The following is an 8,047-nucleotide window of genomic DNA, read 5'->3' as shown; positions in this document are numbered from 1 at the left end:
AGCCGGACCCAGTATATTCATACTTGGCTCCGTGGCTGGTGTCACCGCCAGACTTTTGGATTTTTTGGTAATGGAAGAAAGGCTGAGAGTTGGGGTTGTTCAGCCTGGAGAAGAGAAGGCTCCAGGGAGACCTTATTGTGGCCTTTCAATGTATAAATGGAGCTTATAAGAAAGATGGAGAGAGCTATTTACCAGAGCCTGTAGTGACAAGACAAGGGGTAACAGTTTTCAAGTGAAAGAGGGTAGATTTAGATTAGAAATAAGGAAGAAATTTATTATGATGAGGGTGGTGAGACACTGGAACAGGTTGTCCAGAGAAGTTGTAGATGCCCCATCATTGGAAGTGTTCAAGGTCAGGTCGGATGGGGCTTTGGCCAACCTGATCTAGTGAAAGATGTCCCTGCCCATGGCAGGGGGGTTGGACTAGATGATCTTTAAAGGTCACTTCCAACCCAAACCATTCTATGATTAAGCATGAATGTACTGTTTTATAGCAACCTCGTGGAATGGTGTTTTTTTGAAATAGCATTTGCCATTATAACCAAGTCTATACTTCACAACAGGGGGGAGTATGTCTATGTTGCCACCTGGAGATTTCATGCTTGCTCTAAGCCAGGCAGCCTCTATAGTTTCAGCAGAGAAATACTTCACCTGGGTCATCGGTGCCAAATCCATCTGCTGTGTAAGCTGGCTCATTGAAAGCTCCATCAGTCTGTCTCTGCACTACATCATACTAATGAGATAATCACTGAGCTTCTAATGAATGGGATTAGCGAATGGGCAAGGATTGTTTGTTCTGGATCCCTTGTTCAAATGCAACTCAAGGCTCTCAAAATATTTGCTTGCAATCAGCTATAAGCTGGGTTCATTTCAGCTCTTACTAACTATATGAAAATCATTTTCATCACTAGAGGATTTGCCAAATTTGCTGATAGAGGCAGCCTGCAGTTTGTAGTGGATATAAGCAGGGAGCTCTATTTCAGAAGTAAACTCTCTGTAGTAAAGTAAAGCAGTAGGTATCATAATTTGTAATTTCATGCCAGTACTACGCTTGGTTGGAAAAAAGAGTATCGTTCCATTAATTAGCTTTTCTTAATAGCAACTAATGAATATTTAATATTACATATAATGATCCAGTTATGTAGATTTTGTAGGCTAGATCTAGAGAAAAAATCACCAGAAACTCTGACTTTTGTTTCTTCACCAAACCTAACTGCATTGATTTAAGAAGTTTTGCAGTTTTGACCCTGAATGAGCTTAAACACCTGAAAGATTTCTCTGAGCATTTTCTGTGCTCAACCTTTACTGACGAAAGACTGTGTCAGCTTTTTGGAAAGGAAGCATGTAATTGAAATCAGTGCAGGTGAGAATCTAGTTTAATGTTTGTTATTCTTTTCTAAACCTTCACAGTAACCAAAAATGCATAACATATAGAGGTAGCTGTGGGTTTTTTTTCTGGTGAGAAACATTGTTGTCAAAAGATGTAACTTTTAATGAAGAATAAAAAACAAATAATTTTGTGAAATTCTCTTCAATACTTCCTATGACATTTTAATTGAAACCATTTTTTAAATGCTTTATTTACTGGAGGAAAACTGCATTTATAGTACACGACACATTTAAAGAAGAATTTAAATGGCATTTTCAATCATATTTTCAGCAGAAAATATTGTGGGTGAAAATGGAACAGAATCCCAAATGCTGGTTGCATTGAAACCTATGAAATGAAATCTAATGCAAAATGTGACATTTTTGATGAGATGCCTTGCTTGATCTTTTTAACAGATTAAAGATCTTTTCTTTTTAAAAAAATGGTAACAATATGTCTTGATGTTTATTTGTCCTGCTCTTTCACTAGTGTTTTTCATAAATAAATGTGGTCTTCTATGCATACAATGGGATCAAATAAGCATCTAATTGATGTGTTTGTAAATGGCACATATAATTGTGAAATTGCTTAGCTCAGATCTGGCAGAGCAAATTCTAAAGCAGCAGTGCACAGTATGAGAATCTGAGCTAGATTATTTTTAAAATGTACAAAACCAACAACAAATAAGAATCAAACAAAACGTTGAATTTCATGGTTTTCAATGAGTAGAACTGGAGATCAAGAGCATGTTAAAAACACAAACAATAAAGATGAATTAACAGCTACGTATCTTACAACACACTGTAACCCAAATCTGGAGGCAAAGAAATAGCATTCCCCAGATACACAGGGGGCATAATTAAAATCTGTAACATAAGGTAAAACATGTCTGCAATGAAGAGGGAAATTTCATGGTTTTCAATGAGTAGAACTGGAGATCAAGAGCATGTTAAAAACACAAACAATAAAGATGAATTAACAGCTACGTATCTTACAACACACTGTAACCCAAATCTGGAGGCAAAGAAATAGCATTCCCCAGATACACAGGGGGCATAATTAAAATCTGTAACATAAGGTAAAACATGTCTGCAATGAAGGGGGAAAAAAAAAAGGAAAAATTATTCACAATTATACTAACACACAGTATAAAACTTAGCTTTTCTTTCATACAATTAATGTTTGTTGGCTATAGCGGTTTTAATACGACGTGATCAGTAAAGCAGACATTGACGTAGGGCCTGAATGTGAAATGCCTTGAGAATCCATTCCACTTCACAGGGTGATCACGGGCTCTGCAAAAGCAAGAATAACTGATAAGTATTCACAGGATTTCCAGAGATCTGCTGATGTAAAGTCATTACTGATGGAAGGGTTGCTACTTAAGATGGTCCCAAAACGCATAGTCAGCAATGAAGTAGACATGATTGTAGAAAAGTGTATTTTCACTGATTCCAGTCTAAGGTACCTGTGGAAGTGGAAGGGGTTAGGGAGGCTGACAGTATAGGCAAAACAAATTTATAAAGAAAGTATGGCATATAGCCTGCTGTAGCAAGGAAAAGAGTAGATTTTGTGTTCTCTTCAATGCCAGCAGTTCCCATACCTGGAGGATGGTACATTTAGTTTTAAAAATACATTTTCCTGCAAAGTGGACTACGTGTAGAAGCCGGAGTGTGACACTGATGCACTTTGTGGGAGAGAATATATCTAAGAAATATTGGTCTGTTTTCCATTTTTCCATACAATGAAGCCAGTAGACATTTTCTCTTGATAGGAAGGACTCACCATACCATGTGTAGATCTCTACAACATAAAACGTTTACACTATTTAATGTAGACAGTCAATGGAAATAAAGAGACAATTTTTGATGACAGCGCATGTTTCTCTCCAATTACTACAAGAGAAGCCTCTTAGGACATACACCAGCACCAAGATAGCACCTCCAAGATAGACATCAGCACTATAGACTTCTGAGGTTAGACAAATTGTATTCTTGCACTCACCACCCCATGAAACAGGTTTGTGTGTTTGTAGTAAACATCACTATGAAAAATACAGGCAGGCTTTAGAAGTGTTTGTGTTTATTCCATCTCTACTTTCTTGGTCAATATTGTTTGTATATATGCTATGTAAGAAAATCTGGTTAAACTTGGTATCAAGGGAAAGGAAAGGGATGAAAAAAAAAATTCTGTTATTATTATTGAACCCATAACTGAGAAAAACTTTTTCTTTTTTTTTACTACAGGTGAAAGTCTTAGAAATACTCTTTGTTTTAATTATGCTTTACTGTAAACCAACAAGATGTCAAAATAGACCAGAGATCAGACACCCCCTTCTCCCAAAGCAACAAAATACAAAACCACACACATATTATTTCTGTAAATTATTAAAATTGTTCATAATAAGATATTATTTAGATATTCTTTTGAAATCAGATGTCCATTGCGTGCTGTGCTGCATATACAAAGCATAGAAGGCAGTTCCTACCTTGCATTCACATAAACACCACAAAGAGCTACCAGAAACACTCTTCTTTAACGAGAAAGGGTATCCTTCTGAAGATGATGTTCATCTCAGCTAATTTAAGGTGTAAGTATCTCCATCTGAGTATAATGGCTCCCAGGCTCCAGGCTCCTATTACAGTAATTACAGATCTAATCAATACAGCCAATGGATTTTTAGGGTGGGGGTCATTTGAATAAAGACATCAATTTCAGAATGACCTAAATTTCACTGGCTGTCACTGACTAGCATTACCTACAACTGGATCTTCAGGATGACTTTCTCAGATGCAGAAACATACACTGTGGACACCTAAATTTAGCTGCACAAATTCAGTAGCAGAAGTCCTTCTAATATCACAAAAGGATTTGCTAGAGTTACTCAGACAAGTGGAAAGGCTCTGGAAAAGGGATAGACACCACTAATCATATAACCTTTCCATCCACTTGGGAACCATTCTCACTTTCCTGTTCACGTAATATTGCACAATCTTTTTTCAGAGAAGAAAGGCTGTAAGTGGAGTGAAAAGAAAACTACCTGAAAAGGAAGGAACATTTCTACAGGTGCCAATCAACAATAAGTTCACTGCCTGTGCAAGTCACAGAATCACAGAATGGATGAGGTGGGAAGAGACCTCTGGAGGTCATCTAGTCCAACCATTAGCTCAGAGCAGGGTCAGCTGAAGGAGGGTGATCAGGGCTGTGTCCAGTTGGATTTTGAGTGGCTCCAAGGCTGGAGACTCCACAACTTCTCTGTGCAACCTGTTTCCCTGTTTGACTGCTCTTACAGTAAAAAAAAGTGTTTTCTTATGTTTAAACAAATTTTCATATATTTCAGGTTGTACAAATTGCCTTTTTTCCTGTCAGTGGAAACCACTGAGAAGAGCCTGGTTCCATCTTCTTTATACCCCATATCAGGTATTTATACAGATGGGTAAGATCCTCCTGAGCCTTCCCTTCCCCAGGCTGCAGTCCCAGCTCTCTCAGCCTCTCCTCATATGTCAGATGCTCCCATCCATTAATCATCTTCATGGCCCTTTGCTGGACTCACTCCAGTAGGTGCATGTCTCTCTTTTGTCCTGGGGAGCCCAGCACGGGACACAGCACTCCAGATGTTTCTCACCAGTGCTGAGCAGAGGGGAAGGATCACCTCCCTCGACCTGCTTGCAACGCTTTGCCTAAGCCACGTGTGTTAGCATCACAGAACTGCCAACGGATTGTCCGGATTTCTTAGCACTGTCCTCAGTGCAGCCTCATTCATGCCAAGCAATCAATGGTGGTGTGACGCAAATGCAATCAATCACTAAATGACAAGTTCAAGTCAATCACTAACAGATGCCTGCCTTAAATAAGCTGGCCATGCTCCTTTATGATTAGTGTGTGGATGTGTGCATGTATGCATGTGTATGCACATATATATGTGTGAGTGTGTGCGAGTGAGTGAGAGCGCTTATGTGTGAGCACACACATGCCTGTGTACCGGAGAGAAAGAACACAGTCTAATCAGACTCTGTGGACCTTGGACAGGCTTTTTCTCTGAGGACTAGGAGAAAAAGGGCACCATATGTTTGACATGAAAGCAAACCTTACTACCAGCACAAGCCATTAATCTTGGCAGGCTCTGCAGCTACTGGGGATTATGAATCTTGATTTGCAGGCAGGGAAAATATTCAACATTGCAAAAGCCATTTAAATTAGAAACAGATAATCTACAGACTTGGCTCTTGAGTGTAACGAGAGATTCTCCAGACACAATCTAAATACAAGTTATATTGGGCCAACAAACCAACAGACTTAATATATGTTTCTGGTTTAGTTGAGGATAAAAATGAGTTATTTTTAGTTTCTGAAAAAGAGTTTGAGTTCTGTCATACTTTTAGGTTTTGATTAAAGAGGGGGTTTACTATTTGCTGTAGTAATAGTTATGCTGAGTTTAGCAGTTCTAGTCATGGACTATACAGTCTTGTGTTAGCTACTATACAAATAGAGAACCAAATTACAATCCCTAGAAAAAAGAATTTAAAAATTATGTTGGGGCAGATCTTCGTTCTTTTTATATCTGGGGAATTTTACCAGTAGAAACCTGAGTGACTTGAGGCTTTGCCCATTCAGATTTCAGTGAGTCATTTCTATTACCTTCATAGTCAATGAAGGGAAGCAGGCATATTTATCTTGATTCTTTTTCATGCATAAAGAGAGAGGGCAAGAAAGGAAGGGGCAAATGGAAAAGGACCCTGTTTCTACCAGGCTGCTAAGATTACTCTGCTGTGCAGGCTAACAGACCTCTTTACTGTGAACTGCAAAAACAGACTGTAAAGAGCTGCTCCAGTTTTGTGGTAGCTCTAGGTTGCAATAGGAACCTGAGCTACAGATCCATCCTACAGCCCTCCTTGGCTTCAGAGAAGCATCTTTCACCCCTTTGGGGTTTACAGTAGACTCTGCTCATTTATTTAGTCTAGCCTGTTCTGCCTGTGAATTAAAGAGCTAGTCTCATGGGAAGATAAATTCTCCAGAATAATAAACCAATTTGATCCTACCTGCTGTTGTTCCGAATCAAGTGAGATCTCTGCCTTTCCTCTAAGTAAATGTGATGACACACATCACACTGTGTAAGTAAGTTCTGATGATACAACTTTTGACTCTTGCAAATTTATACAGATTTAAGGCTTTTTCAAAGACATTAACTTCAATGAACCTCTCTGTTAGAGATGGCTCATCCACATAAATTGTAGTCCATTATTAATAGTAGTTGACCATTATATATGCAGAGATTTTTGGCCAGTTGAATGATTCCTTGAAAGTGTGAAACAACGGTGTCCATTACAAGCTGACTGAGATGACTAAAGGAGGCCTATGAAATTATCAAGTGGAAGTCTGCATCACTGAAAGAGGAGAGCTGATCCAAAGCTCACTAAAGTCAGTGCAAACACTCTCACTGACTTCATCTAGCTTTGCATCAGACCCATATGAAAGTTCTTACAGTTGCCCTGCAAAGTCATAGTCTGTAACCCACGCTGTTGAAGTAAGTCTGATGGATTGTCCAAAGGATGGAGAACATAGGACAGAATGAACAGATGGATTTTGGTACTGAGTGCTGAAAACACGGCCACGGAAACAGCTCTTTAGAACTATTCATAGCCACCTTCTCAACGTGTCAAACATGCAGGGAGTGAGCATGTGCCAGAGCTGGACCCTCAGCACAGGTATCCTGAGCTGCAGCCCACAGAAAGGAAATGTTAGGGCCTCATCTCAGTCTTGCCATTTTTGTTTAATTCAGTTTTTTTTGGTTTGGGGTTGTTTGGTTTTTTTTTAAATCATTGTTCCAGGTCATGTTTTAATGAACCTTTTTTCAAGGCACAAATGTCTTTTGATGTTTTCAGACTGAACACTTCACATATGCAAATCTACACTGATTAAGCCCATGTCCTGTCACAATATATTGTATTTATCTGTTTTCCCCTGAAACTGTTGTATATGCTATACCAGTTTCAGATGTAAATTGGAAAGTAGCTTCCAAATATGACAGAGCTGAAATCCTGCTATATCATCTCATTCACGATAGAGAACCTAAACTCATCCGCAAGGCTGATAGTGCAAATAGCATCTTGTAACATGAGGATTTAAGTTTTCTGTTTCTGAAAACCCTCAAGAGAATGTTGAAGGGAAAGTAGGAAACCTCTGGTTGTTTAAATTTTTCTGCCTGTAGTCACTTGTAGCTGCTAATATTCTTTTTTTCCTGACATACCAGAAAACTGAGACGAGTTTGCAGAGCATGGTAGATGACAGGTGCCCACCGAGCCGTTCTATCATTCCCCCTACTCAACTGGATAGGGGAAAGAAAATATAACAAAAGGCTCGTGGGTCGAGATAAGGACAGGGAGAGATCACTCACCAATTACTGTCATAGGCAAAACAGACTCGACTCGAGGAAATTAATTTAATTTATTGCCAATCAAATCAGAATAGGATAATGAGAAATAAACCCAAATCTTAAAACACGTCCCCCCACCCCTCTGTTCTTCCCAGGCTCAACTTCACCTCCGATTTCTCTAACTCCTCCCCACCAAGCAGCGCAGGGGGACAGGGAATGGGGGTTGCAGTCAGTTCATCACATGTTGTCTCTGCTGCTCCTTCCTCCTCACACTCTTCCCCTGCTCCAGCGTGGGGTCCCTCCCA

This window comes from Aptenodytes forsteri, unplaced genomic scaffold (assembly GCF_000699145.1).
Source record: "Aptenodytes forsteri isolate BGI_AS27 unplaced genomic scaffold, ASM69914v1 Scaffold182, whole genome shotgun sequence".
Lineage (NCBI taxonomy): Eukaryota > Metazoa > Chordata > Aves > Sphenisciformes > Spheniscidae > Aptenodytes > Aptenodytes forsteri.
The sequence above is the reverse complement of the archived record's forward strand: the minus strand, read 5'-3'. Positions refer to the sequence as shown.